This window comes from Pseudophryne corroboree, chromosome 6 (genome assembly GCF_028390025.1).
Source record: "Pseudophryne corroboree isolate aPseCor3 chromosome 6, aPseCor3.hap2, whole genome shotgun sequence".
Taxonomy (NCBI): Eukaryota; Metazoa; Chordata; class Amphibia; order Anura; family Myobatrachidae; genus Pseudophryne; species Pseudophryne corroboree.
Window position 1 is genome coordinate 54,390,527 of NC_086449.1, and position 26,104 is coordinate 54,416,630.

The 26,104-nt window shown below is 47.2% G+C and overlaps 1 protein-coding gene across 3 annotated transcripts in view; it reads right to left on the reverse strand.

The window, feature by feature from the left end:
- LOC134936102 (zinc finger protein 84-like) overlaps positions 1-25,804 on the reverse strand; it is an 88,320-nt gene extending 62,516 nt beyond the window's left edge. The window contains exons 1-3 of one of the 3 annotated variants that reach the window (XR_010180453.1): positions 25,633-25,804; positions 24,855-24,897; positions 396-453 (exon numbers count right to left, since the gene is read on the reverse strand). The gene's annotated coding sequence lies outside the window, so the exon portion shown is untranslated. The remainder of the gene's footprint in view (positions 1-395; positions 454-24,854; positions 24,898-25,632) is intronic. The other 2 variants (XM_063931016.1, XM_063931017.1) reach the window with 2 other exon arrangements.
- Between the last annotated feature and the right edge of the window lie 300 nt (positions 25,805-26,104).

The following is a 26,104-nucleotide window of genomic DNA, read 5'->3' on the forward strand; positions in this document are numbered from 1 at the left end:
TTCCAGTGTACCCCGCTGCAGAATAAGAGATTTATGGTAAGACTTACCATTGTTAAAGAGGTACACTGTATTCCACAGGGCGCCCACCCTGATGCACTTAGCTTCTTTGGGTTTGTATGACATTAGCCGCTGGTACATTCTGTTGTGAGAATGTGGTTATCTGTGGCTACGAACTACTGTCGTCTCTTTTACCTGCTACTGCATTGGACTGGTAAACAAAACTGAGCTCCAGTGCCTGGAGGCGGAGATATAGAGGAGGTGGTGCAGTGCATCTTGGGAACAGTCAAAGCTTTAGCCGGTTGTGCCTCGGATCAAGATCCAACTCTATACCGTGATGTTATTCCCTGTGGAATCCAGGGTACCTCGCAGAAAGATTTAACAATGGTAAGTCTTACCATAAATCTTTTTTCCTATACTTCACATAGTCAATGCTCTGGCATATACTGGAGTATGCTGTGGAAAGAAAGAGTAGACTGTTTTGTGGGGGAACACTCATAGTTTAAACATTACTTTTATTGAGAATCTAAGAAAAAAAGCTCACATAGGGAAATAGTGTAACACAAGTATTAACTATAATTCTAAATGTATTAGTGTGACAGCCTGTCATCACACGTCATCATAAATATCAGAGCCAAGCAAACATCATTTTATTATTAGTACATGGGTTAGTATGGTGTAATTAGCACATCGATGGTTCAGACGATATCACGTGTGTTTGATCACCAATTTGGATATTGATATGTAAACATGATGGAATCAATGTAACATAATACATATATATATATATATATATATATATATATATATATATATATATGATTATGAATTTATTAATAAAGACTTGTCCATTTGCCTCTAATATATAATGCTATCTAATATTGGTGGGCCTATCTGAGCCAATGAAGAGGCATATTATTCCTTCAATGTACTAAAAACAATGAATTTGATGTCTTTATGAAATTATAAAGTTCAGTGGATGAATTGTACAGTTCCTTTTTCATGCATAATATGACTTATAAATATCTGTATCATGTCTGAGATACTTCTCTTACTGTAACTCAATGAAATCTTTCATGTACTGTTTTCCTCTTTTTCCTCCATTGTATTTTAAAAAATCCAGCGGAAGCCCACACCCCTGATGAAGTCCATTGAAGACGAAACGCATTGGGTTATATGAAGATCATCCAAAATTGATTGAACTGTATGATGGTTGACGTGGAATTGTTTTTAATGAATTCTGTTTTATGACAAATTTATTAAATAATTTGCTCTTAAGATTTGCCTTCTGCTGGTCAAGAATCTTGGTAAATATTCACATTTGAGCGCCCTCATAATATTGTTTTACCTATTGTCTATTCTGACCCTCTGCTAGTGGTAGGGTATTTTGAGGTGCAGCCACAGTATAGCACGGGATAAAAGTAAAACCTCCTTTTTGAGATATAGATGGGGTGTGTGTAAAATAGAGCCCATACCACAACTTTTGTAAAGACGATCGTGGGACTTTGTGCGCACCTGGAAAGGGGGCACGAGCTATACAAAATGGAGCATAGTCTCGCAGCAGAGCCGTGATAGCTAGTCATGCGCCCTTTTGCCGTCACTGAGTGGGCATGCCCCCTCTCCTTCTGTCTCCAGTGAATAGACGCTGTGCAGCATCTATTCACCGCTGTTCTGCTAAGCAGAGCAGGAGTGACAGGAGCCTCCCAACTTGCCTTCCCCACCGTGGGACACTGCGGCCCGTGGGTGGGATAGCCCCCCAAAAATGGGACTGTCCCGCAAAAATCAAGACAGTTAGAAGGTATACACACACACACACTACATACTTGCTCACGGTACCCTCCTCAGAGTCAAACAGCACCCAATATGGCCAGCGGACAGAGGCAGCACTCAGACTTTTAAACAATTTAATCTGTGTAATTTATTGCATCAACGTTTCGGGGTCTCAACGCTGTCATCAGGGTTGACACCCTGAAACGTTGATGCAATAAATTTCACGGATTATGTTGTTTAAAAGTCTGAGTGCTGCCTCTGTTCACTGGTTATAGAAGATATCTGTTTGAGCAGTATTGTTTTTGTATTTGGGCAATCTTCCCACACTCACGGAAGGTTGGAAAGAGCTCCTGAAACTCGCCCGCTTTCTAGTGAAGTAGGCAGGATGAGATTATACCAGGGATTCTGGGTCCGCGTGGAGGGGGCAGGACTTAATGATGTGAATTTGCATCTTTAGCCCTGCCCCCTCATCTTAGACATGCAAATCGTGGCATTTTGGGGGAGGTGGCCTGGTGACTGACAGGTGCAAGCAGTGTCTCCTCTCTGCGGTTCTCTCAGAGAGGAGACCCTTAAGGCAGTCAACTATGATACAACGAATACATAAATCATTTGAGTTTCCCATTATCACTTGGGGTGGGTTTTTTTTTTTTGTTAAAGAACAGTCGTTTTTATATGCAATATAAGTTCATGCCAGATCTTAAGCACTGTGTCATAAATCAACAGTTATATTGGAAGAGGTATGCAACACAGCAGTAACCGCACTCCTTGTCAGGGTTGTCCACCCAGAGCAGTATCTAATTGGCTTAGCGCAACTTCTGTGTTACATCCGACATACACACACACACACACACACACTAATACTGCACCGCACATTTCCCATGTATCAAGAATAAAACATGAAACCAAACTGGATGGCATTTACCTCACCACCATCAATAGTATTCATCTGCATACTGGGCATAAAGTACAGCGATTATGTAGTGCATGTATATAATGCCTTGGTCTTGATTATATGTTTGTTACCAGAAGTAAAGTATAGAAGAGATTAGAAAAGCACCTGCATGTAATACAGTCAAAATCTGCTTTTGATTATGTGCCCATTGGCAGTAAATAACCAGTGTGAGTTTTTGGGCTCAATACCTGTGTGTAATAGATTTCCTGTATCTGCTGTCGGCTCCAGAATATGAGAGTACAGAAAGTGCAGACAGTCTGGAAGTGAGGTGTAGGGAGCATATGGATAGGAGTCAGACGGCCATTTCATAATTCAGGTGGCTGCTCACTGTAGAACAAGCCACCTGAATGGGGAAATGGACGTCTACCTCAGTGGTACCTAGCAGTGCACAGCCCGGCCCACACACACTGCTCTCCTGGTATTCTATGTGCCCATTTCACATTTTATATTATTTAAACTGGTATATGCCATATTCAGTGTAAAGATAACAGTAATACACTGCTATAACAAGCTGTTGTGACGATGACACCCTGTCATTTATGTGACATCTATTTGGTATATCCATGTATGGTGCTCATTCAGTGTTGAGCTATATGGTCATAACCTACAATGAGCTATATAATTGTTGTGAAAACTTCAGAAGCTCTACCTATTTGAAATCTAATTGTATTCCTATGCATGGTGACCTCTTACAGATGTGTCATATCTATAAACTACACTATGAACCTTCCCATGTGCTTTTTACTGCCAATTGGGGGGGGGGGGCTTGTGCTGGGATCAGTGGGATCTTGGGAGTCGGACCTAAAATGTAATTCTGGACAATTCCAGGATTGGAGCTTCCAATCCTGGGGATTTTGGAATTGGAAGCTCCCTCAGTTTTTTTTTTTCTTTCAATGTTTCAATGCCGGGCAGCATTGAGCTTCCTCAGGAGGCTCAGACGCTACCCAGCTCCCCCTGCTCACCTGCCTCTCACACCGGCTGGGCAGTGCGCAGCGTGATGTGATGTCATGGGTCATGCTGAACAGCCAACTGCCTGCCCAGCTGCTAGACTTCACTCTGCCGCACTGCACGCCCAGCCACCGGACCTCACACACACACACTAGACAGTAGAAGTGATGGTTCATGACCTATTACATTCATATGCCCCCGAAATCCAAACTACTCTCCTCTATTTCTGTACTCTCTCACCCGTATTGCCAGTCACTAATCTCTGCAATGCAAATGTAACAGATTCTGTGCTGTCACAATTGGAAAGCAGAAGTACTTGTATCTCCTTCTGCTCTAAGCGTTATAACCACTCTCTCATTTTTTCAGATCTGACTAATACTGCCACACTCCACTGGATACATCCAAGGAAAAATCGCTGATAAAGAAATAGGACGAACCAAGTTTTGCACAAGGATCTGTAATTATTGTACAAGGTCGGCTGTGATAAAATTTCCAATGACACCAGAATCCAAAAGAGAGGAGATATGCTTAGAACCTTAGGAAAATTCAAGATAAACTTGCATTTCATGTTCTACAGAATTTGGAGACAAACTTAACACTCCTAACAGTGTCTCCACAGCTGGTTAGGAGCGAGCGTTTCCTGGACGCTGTGTACAGGCTGCTACCATATGACCAGGAGCTCCGCAACAGAGGCACAGATTTTCACAACAACTCTTCTGACATTCTTAAGGGGTGAGACGGGCTCTGTTAACCTGTATAGGTTGGTTACTGAGGTATTTGATGGAGAAAGGGGTTGGAACCTATAACGATCACCACTAATTTTTTCAGCTCGTTAGTCTCTGAAACGAAGGTCCACCTTAGTGCAGAAGGAGATGAGATCATCTAACTTGGCTGGTAGGTTTCAGGCCACCAAATCATCTTGCAAACGGTCAGAGAGACCGCTCGAATAGGCAGATATTAACGCTTCTTCATTCCACTTGAGTTCCGATGCGCATGTTTGAAATTGGATGGTATAGTGGCCTATGGTCTTTTTTCTAGTGATGAGCGGGTTCGGTTCCTCGGGATCCGAACCCCCCAGAAATTCACCCATTTTACACAGTTCCGAGGCAGACTCGAATCTTCCCGCCTTGCTCGGTTAACACGAGCGCGCCCGAACGCCATCATCCCGCTGTCGGATTCTCACGAGATTCGTGATCTATATAAGGAGCCGCGCGTCGCCGCCATTTTCACTTTGCTATGATAGCGAGAGGACGTGGCAGCATTCTCTTAGTTTCTGTGTTCAGTGTGCTGAAAATATCTACGTTCTCTGCCTGAAAAACGCTCCATATCTGTGCTACATTGTAGTATATAGTAGGAGGACAGTGCAGAATGTTGCTGTGACCACCAGTATGTATGTATGTATATGTATATATATATATATATATATATATATATATATATATATATCAGTACGGTACAGTAGTCCACCGCTCTACCTCTGTCGTCAAGTATACTATGCATCCATACCTGTGCTGCATTTTAGTTGCGCGCAGTATATAGTAGGAGGGGACAGTGCAGAATGTTGCTATGACCACCAGTATATAGTACGATACAGTAGTCCATTGCTCTACCGCTCTGTCGTCAAGTATACTACAAAAGTTCAGTAAAATGACCCAAAAATCAAAAGCGTCTGATGAGAAGCGTAAACTTGCCAATATGCCATTTACGACACGGAGTGGCAAGGAACGGCTGAGGCCCTGGCCTATGTTCATGGCTAGTGGTTCAGATTCACATGAGGATGGAAGCACTCATCCTCTCACTAGAAACCTGAAGTGCCACTCCTAGATGGGCCAGGTGTTTGTGTTGGCCACTTGGGTCGTTTAGCCATCCAGCGACCTTGGTGCAAATTTTAGGACTAAAAATAATATTGTGAGGTGTTCAGAATAGACTGGAAATGAGTGGAAATTATGGTTATTGAGTTAATACTATGGCATCAAAATGACCCCCAAATTCTATGATTTAAGCTGTTTGAGGGTTTTTTGTAAAAAATAAAAAAATAAAAATCCAAAATACACCCGAATCCGACAAAAAAATTTCAGGGAGGTTTTGCCAAAACGCGTCCGAATCCAAAACACGGCCGCGGAACCGAATCCAAAACCCCAAAAATTTCCGGTGCACATCACTACTTATTTCCCTGTTGAAGTCGCATAATCTCGATGGAGGCGGAGGTCGCTCTTCCCAGCTCAGCAAATATTTTCTGTAAAGTTGACAAAAACAAGGGAGATACCCTCTCGAAAGCAGGACCGGAAAGCCACTTTCTTCTGAGTGGGAAAATTTGAAGGTTGTAGAGTGAAGTAAACCTCACACTGATTAATAAAGCCCCTGCACAACTTGGGACTTCCGGCAAATTTGCTAGAAGTAGACAAATGTAATGAGGATGGTGATTGAGCCACGTAGCTAGTGGCGACTTGAGCAGCTGGGGCCTCAGTATGTCTGGAGGTTACGACTTTTGAAAGAGAAGCTTGAATGCCACCCTGGCGAGTTGAAATTTCTTGTAGGCATCGGGCCAGTTGCTTCCTTCCAGGCGACTGGCAATGATGTGTAGGAGATCCGCACCTGCACTCTGACCACTCCCCGAATCCACGGGGCTAGTGCAAACTGTCAAGCTGGTAGCTAGTTGTGGATCCGAATTAGGATCAGAGATATCAGGAGATTTAGGTTCTTTAAATCAGGCATGTCCGAACTGCGGCCCTCCAGCTTTTGAGAAACTACACATCCCAGCATGCCCTGACACAGCTTTAGCATTCTCTGACAGCAAAACTGTGTCAGGGCATGCCGGGATATGTAGTTTCACAACAGCTGGAGGGCCGCAGTTTGGACATGCCTGTCTTATATAGATGAAGAGCTGGACGAATAAAAGTTCCTCTCATGGGTTTTATTATCCTTTAGACACAAGCATAAGAATAGGCTTTATGAATATCGGAGCTCCGGGATGCGGAGAATGGCAACAATGATCCAGAACAGACAAAGGAGTCTAGGTGGGTTTGGTTACTAAGGGCAGAGCGGAATGACCGGTTAGGCCGCAGGGTCTTGAGCTGACTGCTAAACAAAGAACGACAGTAGTAGCAGCTTCAGAGGAGAGGATTTGACTGGCAGGTACTGATGTCAGGTTCAAATGTAGAGAATAATGGGGGTAATTCCAAGTTGATCGCAGCAGGAAATTTTTTAGCAGTTGGGCAAAACCATGTGCACTGCAGGGCAGGCAGATATAACGTGCAGAGAGAGTTAGATTTGGGTGGGGTGTGTTCAGTCTGCAATCTAAATTGCAGTGTAAAAATAAAGCAGCCAGTATTTACCCTGGACAGAAACAAAATAACACACCTAAATCTATCTCTCTCTGCACGTTATATCTGCATCCCCTGCAGTGCACATGGTTTTGCCCAACTGCTAAAAAATTTCCTGCTGCGATCAACTTGGAATTACCCCCAATATTCAGGAGCTGTAGTGAGGCTCAGAGAATAATGCAGGAATTGCTGCGAAGCTCAGAGAACTGTGGGACACAGTATGACTGTGTGAGACATTGCACCAGCAATCTCTGTTGCCTCCGCTTCCCGATTTATACCTACTGACCTCACAGGATTGGCTACTACGGTCAGCTGAGCCCTCCTGCAGCCGGATTGACTCAGCCAGTCACATGACTGTTCAAGACGGCGGTGCCCAGCACCACAGGAAGGGGCTGCCAGGCTCAGGACAGAGTCCACATTGGAGCTCAACAGTCACACATCAGTGCCCGACAGGACTCGCCAAAGGACACGGACTGGTAAGTCCTGAACCCCGTTCCCAGGCCGGACCGTGACAAGGGCTAGAGACTAGCGACTCCCCCGATTGTCATTGGGTAGTAAATTACCACTAAATGATTCCCTGTAAGTCCTAACATTTCTATATGCTTTTATAATAGAGGAGTTATGTTTGTATTTAGTGTGAGATAGTTATTTTCCCCTTTATAATACACTGGCTGAATACCCGTGCTTCGATACGGGATGAGGATGGTAAATTAGAAGGATAGTTCGTTAATTGACGTTGGTTGGAGATCTAGTATATAGGCATATCTTGCTTCCCTGACCCACTTTGTGTATTGGCCAGACATGTTTTTGATCACCCAAGGGACCGTGCTCTTCCCACTATACAACTCTCAGTCTGTGGCTTCTTGCTGCCTCCATTCCCCTCCTCACATCATGTCACTGACCTGTCACATGCAGCCCTGTCCTCACTGACACATCCCTCATCTCCTGATATACTCTGTACTGCTGGAGACCCTGCTCTTCCCACTATACAACTCTCAGTCTGTTGCTTCCCGCTGCCTCCATTCCCCTCCTCACATCATGTCACTGCCCCTGTCACATGCAGCCTTGTACTCACTGACGCATAACTCATCTACTGATATACTCTGTGCTGCTGGGGACACTGCTCCTCCACTATATGTTATGATTCCCGTACTCCAGACCAGAGGAGATCTTATGGCAGAGGTCTGAGTACTGGAAAGATATGCTGGTTACGGGAGCAGGAAAGCCTAGTAACCCCTGGCGCCCTAACTCCGTTGTCTCGCCCGTGTTATCAGAAATCCCCTGCGAGACTATGGTTGCTTGAGCCCATGGCAGCCGCGTTTGAAGGGCGGATTATGTCTGCCCAACTTCGATGCCCCCTCAGGTCTTAATGGGAGACAAAGGGAAATCCGAGACAGGGTGATAACAAGGGGCCCTCTGACTAAGCAGCCAGGCCAGGGGCTACAAGCTAACTAACTTAAACCAAAAGTATGTGCGGACAAACCGCCAGGGAAAAGGACAACCAAAGATCCACTGATCCGTTACTCCTATCCAGCACCGCTGGATACCAGAGTGGATTTGTGGGAGCGGAATCCTCCGCAAAAGCTCCGGAACACAAAGAAACTAAATAATAAACAGTAAGCGGTCAAGCCGCAACACACGGCTACGCCGCGACTCACGAACACCACAGGATGTTAAAGGTGCTCGGTCGGACTCCAGGAATAGATGACAACTTCCGAGTACAGGACCACTGAGGACAGGAACAACCGGATTGAGCAGGACTGGAAACTCTCTGTAACTGACACAGCAAACAGGAAGCTATCACCGGCGTCTGTGAGAAGTCCTGAGAGTGCTTAAATTTGGGAGCCCTCCAATCAAGATCCAGACAGGGTAATCACATAATCATGCCGTGCAGCTGCATGCTGCACGGCCAGGATACAATTTGAACTGACTAATTAAGACCCAGCAACGGGGAACGCGGTCCGACCGTGGCGTCCCCGTTGCTAGGGTCTGAGCGGCTCCGTGCGCCCGGCGTCTAGCGTTGCTAGGGAGCCGGCGGCTGTCTGCGGCGTCCCTAGTTGCTAGGCGCCGGGCCGCACTGACGGGCGGACCCTCGGCGCCTAACAGTACCCCCCCCTTGAGGAGGGGTCAAGGAACCCCTAAGGCCAGGTTTCTGAGGAAATTCTCGAAAAAATGCCCTTTTGAGCCTCGGGGCATGGAGATCCTCATCCAGGACCCAAGACCTTTCTTCTGGACCATAACCTCTCCAATGTACCAAAAAATAAAGCCGACCCCGGGACAACTTGGAATCGAGAACCTTCTCCACCAAGAACTCCTGCTGACCCTGTACATCTATTGGTGATTTCCCCTGAGGGATCTTGCGAGGAAATCTACTGGACGAAACATATGGTTTTAACAAGGAGCAATGGAAGGTATTACCGATCCGTAAAGTTTTTGGTAAACGTAACCGGAAAGCAACTGGATTGACTTTTTTGATAATATGGAATGGTCCAATAAATTTAGGACCCAATCTGGCTGAGGTTTGTCGAAGTTTAATGTTGCGAGTCGACAACCATACCCTATCTCCTACTTTAAAAGTGCACGGCCGCCGGAGCCTGTCAGAAAAATTTTTCTCCCGAAATGCCGCTTTTCTGAGAGCCAGGTGCACTTTTCTCCAAATGAGTTTGAGATGAGAGGTCAGGGTCAGTGAGGAGACAGAGGAATGTTGAAAAAAGGTATTAGCTCTGGGGTGAAAACCAAAAACTGTAAAAAATGGAGACACATTGGTGGAGGAATGACAGGCATTGTTGTAAGCAAACTCCGCCAACGGAAGAAACTCAGACCAGTCATTTTGGAGTTTGGCCGAGTACAAACGCAAATATTGTTTTAATGATTGATTAACTCGCTCAGTCTGCCCGTTGGATTGGGGATGGTAGCCAGACGTTAAAGATAATTTCATCTTTAATGAGGCATAAAAAGACTTCCAAAATTGTGCAATGAATTGTGGACCCCGATCAGAAACAATATCAGTGGGTAACCCATGGAGTCTGAAAACATGGCGGAGGAACAAGACTGCCAATCCCTGGGCAGATGGCAATCGGGGAAGAGCAATTAAATGGGCCATTTTGCTAAAACGGTCCACTACCACCCATATGACTCGGCATCCGGCTGACAGAGGGAGGTCCACCACAAAATCCATGGAAATATGAGACCATGGCCTAAGAGGAACATTCAAGGGCATAAGTTGACCGATAGGCAAGGAACAGGGAACCTTATGCTGTGCACAGACCTGACAAGAAAAAAAAAAAACTCCTTAATGTCTTTGGAAAGACCAGGCCACCATACCGAGCGGGAAACTAATTCAAAAGTTTTGGCCATCCCCGGATGCCCGGCAACTTTGCTATCATGAAACTCCGTCAAAACAGTTGCTCTCAAAAACTCGGGGACATAAAGACGACCAGCAGGAGTATTTCCAGGAGCTTGATGTTGAAGCTGCTTTAACTGGGTAAATAAATCTTGTGTGAGGCCTGCCCGAATGACTGAAGACGGAAGTATGGGAGTAACAGGACTGTTGTCTTGAACTGGAAGAAAACTGCGTGACAGGGCATCTGCCTTGGTATTCTTGGAACCTGGCCTGAAGGTGATAATGAACTTGAAACGAGTAAAAAATAAAGCCCAACGAGCTTGCCGGGCATTCAGCCGTTTAGCTGATTCAATGTATTGAAGATTTTTGTGATCAGTCAAAACTGAAATGGTATGAGTGGCTCCTTCAAGCCAATGCCACCACTCCTCGAAAGCCCATTTAATAGCCAGTAATTCCCGGTTACCAACATCGTAGTTGGATTCAGCAGATGAGAATTTCCTGGACATAAAGGCACAAGGATGTAATTCTAGAGAATCCGGATCCTTTTGAGATAGGATAGCCCCTACTCCAACCTCCGAGGCATCAACCTCAACAATGAAAGGCAATTCTGGGTTGGGATGTCTGAGGACTGGGGCTGAGACAAAGGCTTGTTTCAAGGCCTGAAAAGATAACTCAGCTTCACGTGACCAGTTGGTAGGATCTGCTCCCTTCTTAGTCAGTGCCACAATGGTAGCAACTAGGTCGGAGAAAGAGTGAATAAATCTTCTATAGTAATTCGCAAACCCTAAAAAGCGCTGAATTGCTTTTAAGTTGGTGGGTTGCGCCCAACTAAGGATGGCTTGGAGCTTCTTTGGTTCCATACAGAATCCCCGAGGGGAAATGATGTACCCTAAAAAGGATACCTCCGTGACATGAAATTCACACTTCTCCAGCTTGGCATATAGGTGATTTTCACGTAATTTTTTTAGAACCTGACGCACCTGGGTAACATGTTGTTCTATAGAGTCAGAATATATCAAAATATCGTCTAAGTAGACTACAACGAATCTTCCAAGAAATTCACGGAGCACATCGTTAATGAGATCCTGGAAAACTGCCGGAGCGTTAGACAGGCCGAATGGCATAACCAGATACTCATAGTGACCCGACTGAGTACTGAATGCCGTTTTCCACTCATCCCCTGACTTGATTCGGATGAGGTTATATGCTCCTCTCAGGTCAATCTTAGAAAAAATCACAGCCGAACGTAGCTGATCAAAGAGGACAGAAATCAGCGGCAAAGGGTAAGTATTTTTTACTGAGATTTTATTCAAGGCTCTAAAGTCAATGCAAGGTCTGAGTGATCCATCCTTCTTCTCCACGAAGAAGAAGCCTGCACTTAAAGGGGATTTAGATGGCCTGATAAATCCTTTCCCTAGGCTTTCTTTAACATACTCATTCATGGCCACAGTTTCAGGTCCGGACAATGCATATAACCTTCCCTTAGGCAAAGTGGCACCAGGAATTAGCTCAATAGCACAATCATAAGGCCTATGGGGAGGCAGAATGTCCGCATTGCCCTTGGAAAATACATCAACAAAATCCTGGTATTCCACAGGAATGGGTGCGGGAATGACAGCAGCTATTCTGATGGGAAACGTAATACATTCCTTATTACAGATGGTACCCCATTGTGAGATCTCCCCCGACTGCCAATCAATGATGGGATTATGAAAGGCCAGCCAAGGGTGACCCAGAACCACTGGAACTGCTGGGCAATGGGTAAGGAAAAAAACTCAATTTTTTCAGAATGCAGAGCTCCTACCGAAAGTAGAACAGGAGGTGTACAGAGAGAAATAACCCCATTGGACAAGGGACTCCCATCTAAACCATGCATGGTGATACACCTACCCAAGGCTAACTGAGGAATACCTAAGGCCTTGGCCCATGTTAAATCCATAAAGTTCCCTGCAGCTCCACTGTCCACAAAAGCCGAGACAGAGGAACAGAGGCTGCCAAAGGAAACTTTAGCTGGGACTAACAGTGAATTATTTGAGGAGATAAGCTGCAGACCAAAGTGAACCCCCTCACAAATCACTTGGTCGAGGCGTTTCCCGACTTGTTCGGACAACTACGGGCAAAATGTCCCTTACCTCCACAGTATAAACAAAGACCAGAATTTTGCCTTCTGGTTCTTTCTTCAGGAGACAGTTTGGAGAGGCCTATCTGCATGGGCTCCTCTATGTCCACAGGAATGGAAAAAACACAAGGAGTAGACCCGACAGATGCTCCTTTTTCAGCCCTCCGCTCTCTGAGACGACGATCAATCTTAATAGAGAGCTCCATGAGTTTATCGAGAGTCTCAGGAGCGGGATACTGAAGGAGACATTCTTTTATAGACTCGGATAAGCCGAGGCGAAACTGACTGCGCAGGGCTGGGTCATTCCATCCACAGTCGTTCGACCAACGGCGAAACTCCGTACAATAAATCTCTGCGGGATTCCTACCCTGTCTGAGAGCACGCAACTGACTCTCGGCGGATGCCTCTCTATCAGGGTCGTCATACAATAGCCCTAAAGACCCCAGAAAGGCGTCTACAGACAATAAAGCCGGATCGTCTGTTCTTAAACCAAAAGCCCAGGTCTGAGGATCCCCCTGAAGTAAAGAAATAATAATTCCAACCCGCTGAGATTCCGTACCTGAGGAGACTGGTCTTAAACGAAAATAAAGTTTACAAGACTCTTTAAAATTAAAAAACTGCTTTCAATCCCCAGAAAAACGGTCAGGCAAATGCATTTTTGGTTCAGGAATGACCCTCGGGGAAGTCCGTAACAGATCTTCCTGTGACCTCACCCGAAGGGACAGATCCTGAACCATCTGAGTAAGTTCTTGAATCTGGCTAACTAGAAGCTGGCCAGGATTTGGCCCAACACCGGTGGGATTCATGAGGCCGACAAATCTTCCAACTGAATAAGGGAAAAAATTAAATCCTGTTTAATTTTAAATTTTAGTCTGGCCGGTGATAATGTTATGATTCCCGTACTCCAGACCAGAGGAGATCTTATGGCAGAGGTCTGAGTACTGGAAAGATATGCTGGTTACGGGAGCAGGAAAGCCTAGTAACCCCTGGCGCCCTAACTCCGTTGTCTCGCCCGTGTTATCAGAAATCCCCTGCGAGACTATGGTTGCTTGAGCCCATGGCAGCCGCGTTTGAAGGGCGGATTATGTCTGCCCAACTTCGATGCCCCCTCAGGTCTTAATGGGAGACAAAGGGAAATCCGAGACAGGGTGATAACAAGGGGCCCTCTGACTAAGCAACCAGGCCAGGGGCTACAAGCTAACTAACTTAAACCAAAAGTATGTGCGGACAAACCGCCAGGGAAAGGGACAACCAAAGATCCACTGATCCGTTACTCCTATCCAGCACCGCTGGATACCAGAGTGGATTTGTGGGAGCGGAATCCTCCGCAAAAGCTCCGGAACACAAAGAAACTAAATAATAAACAGTAAGCGGTCAAGCCGCAACACACGGCTACGCCGCGACTCACGAACACCACAGGATGTTAAAGGTGCTCGGTCGGACTCCAGGAATAGATGACAACTTCCGAGTACAGGACCACTGAGGACAGGAACAACCGGATTGAGCAGGACTGGAAACTCTCTGTAACTGACACAGCAAACAGGAAGCTATCACCGGCGTCTGTGAGAAGTCCTGAGAGTGCTTAAATTTGGGAGCCCTCCAATCAAGATCCAGACAGGGTAATCACATAATCATGCCGTGCAGCTGCATGCTGCACGGCCAGGATACAATTTGAACTGACTAATTAAGACCCAGCAACGGGGAACGCGGTCCGACCGTGGCGTCCCCGTTGCTAGGGTCTGAGCGGCTCCGTGCGCCCGGCGTCTAGCGTTGCTAGGGAGCCGGCGGCTGTCTGCCTGCGGCGTCCCTAGTTGCTAGGCGCCGGGCCGCACTGACGGGCGGACCCTCGGCGCCTAATACTATACAACTCTCAGTCTGTGGCTTCTTGCTGCCTCCATTCCCCTTCTCACATCATGTCAGTGCCCCTGTTAAATTATCGATTTATTTACAGTTTCTTAAATAGCACAGCACATTATGTATCTCCTGATATACTCTGTGCTGCTGGTGACCCTGATGCTTCCACTATATAACTCAGCGTGTGGGTTCGTTTTACCTCCATTCCCCTCCTGACATCATGTCACAAGCAGCCCTGTCCTGCCTGACATATCATGCATCTCCTAATATACTCTGTGCTGCTGGAAACCCTGCTTCTCCCACCATGTGACTCTCGTCGTGTGGATTCCTGCTAACTCCATTCCCCTCCTCACAACCTGTGACTGTCACATGAAGCCCTGTCATCACTAACATATAATGCATGCCCCGATATAGTCCGTGCTGCTGGACCACCGCTAGGGGTGTGTTACCCCCACAGGGTTTGTTTCCAGATTGTAAGTTATATGTGTACCAAGTTTGGTGTCAATTGTACAAGGCAAGCCAGAGTTATGCCGTCTGCCGACATACTCTGTGCTGCTGACCCACCCATAGGGGAGCTAGGAGTGTATCTGGGAACAAACACTGTGGGGGTAAAGACACCCCTAGGGGTGAGGCAGCAGCACAGAGTATTTCAGCAGACAGCATAACTCTGGAATGCCTGGACCAATTTACATCAAACTCGCTACACATATGATTTACAATATGGGAACAAACACTGTGGGGGTAAGTCATGTGTATTAAGTTTGGTGTCATTTGCTCCAAGCCTTCCAGAGTTATGCTGGGACATAGAGATATAGATAGATTTAATAGGTGTAGTAAGACTTGTAACCCAGTTGTAACCCTTTACATTAAGTATTGTGTGTATGTACCAAGGCTATGTTATAATATGCATGTCCCGAGCGGACTGTGACTCGGGCCCTCATTCGTACGGCCCGCGGCTGAGTTAATTGACTGGCAGAGAGAGTGAGGAACGGCTCGTGGGACTCCCGGGCAGAGGGAGAGCGAGGACAGTCAAGAGGAAGACCCGGATGAGAACGTTAGGAGGGACAGTTGGGACTAACGAGCTTAGCCAGCACGTCGCGGTAGAGAGGGAAACTGCTCTGTGAAGCGGAGCGGATGCAGCGGGACATGAGCATAGATAGTAATCTACTGCAGCCGCTGAGACTGGGAATCGCTGAGCCAGGTGAGAGAGTGCCGGAGTCAGTGAGCCGGGAGTGCGGAGACCAGCACCGAAGATCCCAGAGTGCGTATCTGAGAGAGCCACTCCTCACTCCCTAACGCGCACCGGAACCGGTAGTAAGGGCAGCAGGTGCGGGAGAGAAGAGAAGGCAGCCCAGGCACGCACAACGGCAAGCGGTTACCGGGGAGGTGGTGAGTCGCCGTTCCCCGGCTTCAGTTTCAAGTGAAGGAAAACGAAAGCAGACGTCAGCCCCAAAAAACGGCATACCAGCCTCAGTGTGTCCCACGGTGCAGACTCCAGAGGATCTAGATCACAGGTTCTCAAACTCGGTCTTCAGGACCCCACACAGTGCATGTTTTGCAGGTCTCCTCACAGAATCACAAGTGACATAATTAGCTCCACCTGTGGACCTTTTAAAATGTGTCAGTGAATAAGTAATACACCTGTGCACCTGCTGGGTTACCTGCAAAACATGCACTGTGTGGGGTCCTGAGGACTGAGTTTGAGAACCACTGATCTAGATGATTCACTGCCACCAATGACAGCCTAGAGGGGCTGGACTTAAGCCTTGAGCAAGAGTGAATGACAGGAGTCATTCATAGAAAACTACCGAGGTCGGTAATCACAATCATTGTGCACTGAACTGACACACACTAGTGACGGACCAAAACTCACAGCAGATACAAGGAGCCAGTAGAGGTTCCCATCTACCCCTCCACTACTTCTAGGAAACTGAGCCATTACTAACCTGTGGACTATAGTGCTATGCATAGCAGAGATTAGGACAGGGATAGAGGCACACGCCAGTGAAAAAGGGAGATATATATAGATCCTCTACCAGCGTGTTGAAGTGGAGAGTAATTACACACGGAGTCTCCTAACTACAGCACCTGTAATACCAGAGACACTGTCACATACCTCCCTAAGGACAATCCGTTATAGGACAGCGCCCAGGCAGTGACTACAAAACTGGAACAGCAGTTTAGGTATTACCCATAACAAGGGAAAGGAGAACTTTTAATTGGAACTCATCGCCTAGACTGAACGGATACAAATATATAATTTGGTAGTAGCTGGTCCACACAGCTGTTACATTGCTACAAATTTCAGGAAGGGAAACCTTGTTCCTACATGACTACTCTGCCATAGGATACGTACTAGCTACTACATTAATTAAACAGGATACCAATACCTAGGAGTTATTCTCCTACCCACCTGTACTAAGATCTGATCAAAATAATGTTACCCCAATTTTACTTCTGCCGCTAATTACCTGCTATTGTGGGGTTTTTGTTTTTTTTCATTGCTCGCTTCACCCCACCTTGTGTTTTTCCTGTAATGTTAACCTCCACTGATTGCACACCTTGCCATTGTGCCCTACATACAGGGTACATCATACTACTACATAAGCATCAGTTTTCCCATATATGAACTTGGCCCTTGTATGGCTCACCTCCCACAGTGTAACCTTCAAAGTGCGCCCAACATGGCTGCCCCATATGGTACACTTGTGGATGGGATGAAAAATACATGGACCTTGTGGTTTTGTTGGGACCCTACTCTAAACTGTAGGACTCTGAAATCACCCCCATTTTGTGTCGTCTCTTCTAGGGGTGGACTATTCCACCTTGGGTAATCCTACACTGAGCGCCCAAGATGGCTGCCGCACTTGGTACCTTGTGAGGGTGGAATACACAACCCTTGGAAGTTATTACCCAAAATGCCTGCACCAATCCTGCATTATGCTTTCTGTGTGCTTAAGGTTTTCTTTCACGTCTGTGTGGCTTATCTATTGCTGTATTGCTTAAATCCTCTGTATCATGTGTATTGTTTTTGATGTCTGTAAAGCGCTGTAAAGTCCTGTTGGAGAAAGAGCGCTATATAAATAAGAATTTACTCACCGGTAATTCTATTTCTCGTAGCCCGTAGTGAATGCTGGGAACTCCGAAAGGACCATGGGGAATAGCGGGCTCCGAAGGAGGCTGGGCACTCTAAGAAAGATTTATGACTACCTGGTGTGCACTGGCTCCTCCCACTATGCCTCTCCTCCAAGCCTCAGTTAGGACACTGTGCCCGGACGAGCTGACATAATAAGGAAGGATTTTGAATCCCGGGTAAGACTCATACCAGCCACACCAATCACACCGTACAACTCGTGATACTATATCCAGTTTGACAGTATGAAAAACAACTGAGCCTCTCAACAGATGGCTCAACAATAACCCTTTAGTTAGCAATAACTATTTACAAGTATTGCAGACAATCCGCACTTGGGATGGGCGCCCAGCATCCACTACGGACTACGAGAAATAGAATTACCGGTGAGTAAATTTTTATTTTCTCTGACGTCCTAGTGGATGCTGGGAACTCCGAAAGGACCATGGGGATTATACCAAAGCTCCCAAACAGGCGGGAGAGTGCGGATGACTCTGCAGCACCGAATGAGAGAACTCCAGGTCCTCCTTAGCCAGGGTATCAAATTTGTAGAATTTTGCAAACGTGTTTGCCCCTGACCAAGTAGCTGCTCGGCAAAGTTGTAAAGCCGAGACCCCTCGGGCAGCCGCCCAAGATGAGCCCCACCTTCCTTGTGGAATGGGCATTGACAGATTTTGGCTGTGGCAGGCCTGCCACAGAATGTGCAAGCTGAATTGTACTACAAATCCAACGAGCAATAGTCTGCTTAGAAGCAGGAGCACCCAGCTTGTTGGGTGCATATAGAATAAACAGCGAGTCAGATTTTCTGACTCCAGCCGTCCTGGAAACATATATTTTCAGGGCCCTGACAACGTCTAGCAACTTGGAGTCCTCCAAGTCCTTAGTAGCCGCAGGCACCACAATAGGCTGGTTCAGGTGAAACGCTGACACCACCTTAGGGAGAAACTGGGGACGAGTCCTCAATTCCGCCCTATCCGTATGGAAAATCAGATAAGGGCTTTTACACGATAAAGCCGCCAATTCTGACACGCGCCTGGCCGAAGCCAAGGTGTCATGACTAAGGTTTTGTGAACCCGGTGTTAGTGAAGTCTGTGCGGGCGACTGGAGGATTATATGAATACTACCACTGACCTGGTTTGGGACTGTTGTGGACTCTGGGTTTCTTCCGGTGACTGGGAAGAGGAACCGCAGCAGAGATGGCCGAATCTAGGTTCTCCTCATGCAGGATTAGGTCGGCAGACAGGAGGCATGCTGAAGGTCTCCTGAAAGACAGAACTGGAAAGGCACCGATGAATCAGTGAAGAATACCAGGTATAATTGTGCTAAAGGGCACGGGGTGCTTGGAGACACTGAGGTGCTTGCGGACACTGAGGTGCTTGGGGACACTGAGGTGCTTGGGGACACTGAGGTGCTTGGGGACACTGAGGTACGTGGAGGCACTGAGGTACGTGGAGGCACTGAGGTACGTGGAGGCACTGAGGTACGTGGAGGCACTGAGGTGCGTGGAGGCACTGAGGTACGTGGAGGCACTGAGGTGCGTGGAGGCACTGAGGTGCGTGGAGGCACTGAGGTGCGTAGAGACACTGGGGTGCGTAGGGGTGCTGAGGCACGGAGGTGCTGGAAGCACGGAGATGCTGAGGCACGGAGGTACTGAGGCACGGAGGTGCTGTGGCACGGAGGTGCTTTGGCACGGAGGTACTGTGGCACGGAGGTGCTGGAAGCACGGAGGTACTGAGGCACGGAGGTGCTGGAAGCACGGAGGTACTGAGGCACGGAGGTACTGAGGCACGGAGGTACTGAAGCACGGAGGTACCGAGGCACAGATTTGCTGGAAGCACGGAGGTGCTGAGGCACGGAGGTACTGAGGCACGGAGGTACCGAGGCACAGAGATGCTGGAAGCACGGAGGTGCTGAGGCACGGAGGTACTGAGGCACGGAGGTACCGAGGCACAGAGATGCTGGAAGCACGGAGGTGCTGAGGCACGGAGATGCTGAGGCACGAGGTACTGAGCCCTGGAGATCCCAACTACAACAGCAGTAAAACTGAAACACGACAGCTGTGGTTTTCAGGGGAGAACACGGAATTCAGTACTGTGCCTTTAAGACGAAACATTGCAGCTGTACCTTTACATTGAGACTCAGGGAAATGGTGAAATCAAATGGCAACACACAAGTAAACCAAACGGTAACAAGGGAGCAGAGTTTCCACAGGAACTTAGGTACAAAGGTTACCTTTAGGGAGCTCAGCTTAAGACCCACACAAGGCTGTATGTGACACAAGGAACTGGCCCAGATTCCAACTCAGCCTCCTGATTTATACTTCCTGGTCCTTGATGATTGGTGGGCAGGATTAGGTGATGTCACTGTCATGTGACTACTCTAGCCAAGGCTGTGATGTAGAATGAGGCCTAGCAGGCCAAGAGAACACTGAAGCCTGGACTTCTGCTAAACACAGGATGCTTGCTTTTAGATTACTGAATTCAGCCTCACACAGGAGATCACCACAGGTGGAGCTAATTAACTATTACCTCTCAGGCAGAGAACTCAGGAAAACTGACCAGCTGTTTAACTCCGTGAGTGAAAAGACACAGGATCCAGGACAGATGGCAGGGGTAAGTCACCAAATATAAAACCTACAGTCAGGATTGTGACACAAGGCCAATAACATGACCACTTTCCACGTGAGATATTTCAGATCCACGGTTTTTAGTGGCTCAAACCAATGTGATTTTAAGAAACTCAACACCACGTTGAGATCCCAAGGTGCCACAGGAGGCACAAACGGGGGCTGAATATGCAGCACTCCTTTTACAAATGTCTGAACTTCAGGTACTGAAGCTAATTCTTTTTGAAAGAAAATCGACAGAGCCAAGATCTGTACTTTAATGGAGCCTAGTTTTAGGCCCATATTCACACCTGCTTGCAGGAAATGCAGAAATCGACCTAGTTGAAATTCCTCTGTTGGGGCCTTTTCGGCCTCACACCATGCAACATATTTCCGCCATATGCGGTGATAATGATTTGCCGTAACATCTTTCCTGGCTTTAATAAGCGTAGGAATGACTTCCTCCGGAATGCCCTTTTCCTTCAGGATCCGGCGTTCAACCGCCATGCCGTCAAACGCAGCCGCAGTAAGTCTTGGAACAGACAGGGCCCCTGCTGTAGCAGGTCTTGTCTGAGCGGCAGAGGCCACGGGTCCTCTGAGATCATCTCTTGAAGTTCCGGGTACCACGCTCGTCTTGGCCAATCCGGAACCACGAGAATTGTTTTTACTCCTCGCTTTCTTTTTTGTTTAGGCGGGATGCCATCATGTCGACCTGTGGCCGATCGAACTGATTTACAATCATTTGGAAGACTTCTGGATGAAGTCCCCACTCTCCCGGGTGGAGGTCGTGCCTGCTGAGGAAGTCTGCTTCCCAGTTGTCCACTCCCGGAATGAACACTGCTGACAGTGCTAGCACATGATTTTCCGCCCATCGGAGAATTCTTGTGGCTTCTGCCATTGCCTTCCTGCTTCTTGTGCCGCCCTGTCGATTTACATGGGCGACTGCCGTGATGTTGTCTGATTGGATCAGCACCGGCTGGTGTAGGAGCAGAGATTTTGCTTGACTTAGGGCATTGTAAATGGCCCTTAGTTCCAGAATATTTATGTGTAAGGAAGTCTCCTGATTTGACCATAGTCCTTGGAAGTTTCTTCCCCGTGTGACTGCCCCCCAGCCTTGAAGGCTGGCATCCGTGGTCACCAGGACCCAGTCCTGTATGCCGAATCTGCGGCCCTCTAGAAGATGAGCACTCTGCAGCCACCACAGTAGAGACACCCTGGTTCTTGGAGACAGGGTTATTAAGCGATGCATCTGAAGATGCGATCCGGACCATTTGTCCAACAGGTCCCACTGAAAAATTCTGGCATGGAACCTGCCGAAGGGAATTGCTTCGTAAGAAGCTACCATCTTTCCCAGTACCCGCGTGCATTGATGCACCGATACCTGTTTTGGTTTCAGGAGGTCTCGGACTAGAGATGACAACTCCCTGGCTTTCTCCTCCGGGAGAAACACTTTTTTCTGGACTGTATCCAGAATCATACCCAGGAACAGTAGACGTGTCGTCGGAACCAGCTGTGACTTTGGGATATTCAGAATCCAGCCATGCTGGTGCAGCACTTCCTGAGATAGTGCTACTCCCACCAACAACTGTTCCTTGGACCTTGCCTTTATTAGGAGATCGTCCAAGTACGGGATAATTAAAACTCCCTTTTTTCGAAGGAGTATCATCATTTCCGCCATAACCTTGGTAAATACCCTCAGTGCAGTGGACAATCCAAACGGCAGCGTCTGGACTTGGTAATGGCAATCCTGTACCACAAATCTGAGGTACTTCTGGTGAGGATGGTAAATGGGGACATGCAAGTAAGCATCCTTGATGTCCAGGGATACCATGTAATCCCCCTCGTCCAGGCTTGCAATAACCGCCCTGAGCGATTCCATCTTGAACTTGAATTTTTTTATGTATGTGTTCAAGGATTTCAAATTTAAAATGGGTCTCACCGAACCGTCCGGTTTCGGCACCACAAATAGTGTGGAATAGTAACCCCGGCCCTGTTGAAGTAGGGGTACTTTGATTATCACCTGCTGGGAATATAGCTTGTGAATTGCCGTTAGCACGGCCTCCCTGTCTGAGGGAGCAATCGGCAAGGCACATTTTAGGAACCGGTGGGGTGGAGACGCCTCGAATTCCAGTTTGTATCCCTGAGATACTATCTGAAGGATCCAGGGATCCACCTGTGAGCGAGCCCACTGATCGCTGAAATTCTTGAGGCGGCCCCCCACCGTGCCTGGCTCCGCCTGTGGAGCCCCACCGTCATGCGGTGGACTTGGAAGACGAAGCGGGGGAGGACTTTTGCTCCTGGGAACCTGCCGTTTGTTGCAGCCTTTCTCCCCTACCTCTGCCTCTGGACAGAAAAGACCCGCCTTTTCCACGCTTGTTTTTCTGGGTCCGAAAGGACTGAACCTGATAAAACGGCGCCTTCTTACGCTGTGAGGGGACATGGGGTAAAAATGCTGACTTCCCAGACGTTGCTGTGGAAACTAGGTCCGAGAGACCAAACCCAAATAATTCCTCACCCTTATAAGGCAAAACTTCCATGTGCCTTTTAGAATCTGCATCTCCTGTCCACTGGTGAGTCCATAAGCCTCTCCTAGCAGAAATGGACAATGCACTTACTTTAGATGCCAGCCGGCAGATTTCCCTCTGTGCATCTCTCATATATAAGACTGAGTCTTTGATATGGTCTATGGTTAGCAGAATCGTGTCTGTCTAGTGTGTCAATATTTTCTGACAGTTTATCTGACCACGCAGCGGCAGCACTGCACATCCCTGCTGACGCAATAGCTGGTCTAAGTATAATGCCTGAGTGTGTATATACAGACTTCAGGATAGCCTCCTGCTTTGTATCAGCAGGTTCCTTAAGGGTGGCCGTATCCGGAGACGGTAGTGCCACCTTTTTAGACAAACGTGTGAGCGTTTTATCCCCCCTAGGAGGTGTTTCCCAACGCAACCTATCCTCTGGCGGGAAAGGAAACGCCATTAGTACCTTCTTAGGAATTACCAATTTCTTATCAGGGAAAGCCCACGCTTCCTCACACACTTCATTTAATTCATCTGATGGGGGAAAAACTACGGGTAGTTTTTTCTCCCCAAACATAATACCCTTTTTAGTGGTACCAGGATTCATATCAGAAATGTGTAACACCTCTTTCATTGCCTCAATCATGCAGTGAATGGCTTTAGTGGGCATTAGATTAGACTCATCGTCGTCGACACTGGTGTCAGTATCAGTGTCGACATCTGCGTCTGCAAACTGAGGTAGCGGGCGTTTTAGAGCCCCTGACGACCTTTGAGGCACCTGGACAGGCACGAGCTGAGAACCCGGCTGTCCCACATTTGGCATGTCGTCAAATTTCTTATGTAAGGAGTCTATACGTGCACTCATCTCTTTCCATAAGCTCATCCACACAGGTGTCTGCCCCGCAGGGGGTGACATCCCTTCTAAAGGCATCTGCTCCGCCTCCACATCATTATCCTCATCAAACATGTCGACACAGCTGTACCGACACACCGCACACACACACAGGGGATGCTCTAACAGAGGACAGGACCCACAAAAGCCCTTTGGGGGGACAGAGTGAGAGTATGCCAGCACACACCAGAGCGCTATATAATGCAGGGACTAACTGAGTTATGTCCCCTATAGCTGCTTTTACTATATAATGTATACTGCGCCTAAAATTTGTGCCCCCCCCCTCTCTTTTTTTACCTTTTTCTGTAGTGTAGTCTGCAGGGAAGAGCCAGGGAGCTTCCTTCCAGCGGAGCTGTGAGGGAAAAATGGCGCCAGTGTGCTGAGGGAGATAGCTCCGCCCCTTTTTCGCGGACTATTCTCCCGCTTTTTCCTATATTCTGGCAGGGGTATTTTCCACATATATAGCCTCTGGGGCTATATATTGTGGTATTTTTGCCAGCCAAGGCGTTTTTATTGCTTCTCAGGGCGCCCCCCCCCCAGTGCCCTGCACCCTCAGTGACCGGAGTGTGAAGTGTGTATGAGGAGCAATGGCGCACAGCTGCAGTGCTGTGCGCTACCTTGGTGAAGACTGATGTCTTCTGCCGCCGATTTTCCGGACCTCTTCTTGCTTCTGGCTCTGTAAGGGGGACGGCGGCGCGGCTCCGGGACCGAACACCAAGGCTGGGCCTGCGGTCGATCCCTCTGGAGCTAATGGTGTCCAGTAGCCTAAGAAGCCCAAGCTGGCTGCAAGCAGGCAGGTTCGCTTCTTCTCCCCTTAGTCCCTCGCTGCAGTGAGTCTGTTGCCAGCAGGTCTCACTGAAAATAAAAAACCTAAGTCTATACTTTCTTTCTAAAGGATCAGGAGAGCCCCTAGTGTGCATCCAACCTCGGCCGGGCACAAAATCTAACTGAGGCTTGGAGGAGGGTCATAGTGGGAGGAGCCAGTGCACACCAGGTAGTCATAAATCTTTCTTAAGAGTGCCCAGCCTCCTTCGGAGCCCGCTATTCCCCATGGTCCTTTCGGAGGTCCCAGCATCCACTAGGACGTCAGAGAAAAAAAAATATTATTATTATTATTATATCCTATAGGGAGTGTAATAATCAACCACCATAGGAAATTGGCATATATGTATATACATAGTACATTCCTTTCGACAATTCGCCTAGTTACGATAAACTTTCCCGTGTACACGTGATTACACACCTTAGTAATTGCAATGGGTATCGATTATATAACCGAAGGTTGTAGGTGGTAAAATGTTAGAGAACTATTGTTATACCCTGCTGAAGGAGTAAATATCTCTCCATCTAGATACATGTCTGATATCCATGTTGTTTCATTGCTTACCTAAATACTTACCATTGCTGAGAAGGAGCGAGACCCAAATTATGTCCAGGTAAATCTGAAATACAAAAGGTTATAATATTAAAGTATTATTTGCTTCGAAATAGGATATTCCCAAGTCTACCCTACTTAAACCCCCCTTTTCACCATAACTGAACAGGGACACGGCTTGGGTGGAGACACACATACCGTTCTCAGCCCTAAGTTACCGTGGTAACCATTACCGAGGGATGGATAGAGATATAGATAGAGATATAGATATAGATGGATAGATAGATATCTCCAAAATTGTGTTTTTAAATTAAATATTAACAGTAATTAATTTCGATTTGGAATTTTTTTAGTTGCCTCTGCCGTGTTTTAAGCACACTCGTATGTATAATTTCAAGATCTTGGAGTGTAAACTGTGGATTTGTATATAAAGACAGAAGGACAACTGTTTTGCTTTTACATATTAGATTAATTAAAAGCTATATTTTAGCAATATTATATTTACTAGTAAGTGTCACACAACACAGAGACTTTCTCCCTTTCCTTACTGTCCTTATTTTATGTAAGTAACGCAGTATAAGAATACTGAGGAGTCTCCTTTCTTATACACTGGATCAGCTATATAAGGCATGTGCCAGACTGCACTGTGTGCCCCACATCAGCCACTAAATACAATACATGGAGACTGTAGAAGCTCCTCAGTTGCTGGCAGGTATGGGGGGTAATGGTTCCCTGGTGAGACACTGTCACTTCCTGTGTAACAGAGAGCAGTGAGGAAAGGGGAATAATGGGTGACAGATACCTTATGCTCAGATGCAATGGCTGTGCAGTAGGGAGACCCCTGTGTGCCCGCAGTGGGTGTCCTGATCCAGCACGTGTGTCACCCAGCAGCAGCCTTCTTCACACACACTGTCACTTCCTGCATTCACTGACCTTCCTACATAATGCCACATTCACCCAATCATGTTCTCGCATCTCAGAGTGGCGGGTGCTGCAGCCAATCATATGGTAGACAGGGGTTTTATCACCAGCCCCCATTCCTTCTAGAGGAGAAATGCATTGTGGGACATTGTTATTCAATTTCAGCAAAGCTCCGGTCACATGGTCTGTAAGGGGGCGGGGCATTGTATGTTTATGTGTCTGTGTGAGAGAGAATGATTACAGGCATCTCTCCTGGTAACTCTTTCAGGTTCAATTGCAGTGGGGATGTGACTGCTGTCTCCCATGCATTGGCTATGTGAGCATTTAGCACAACTCAGTGTAATCATCATGCG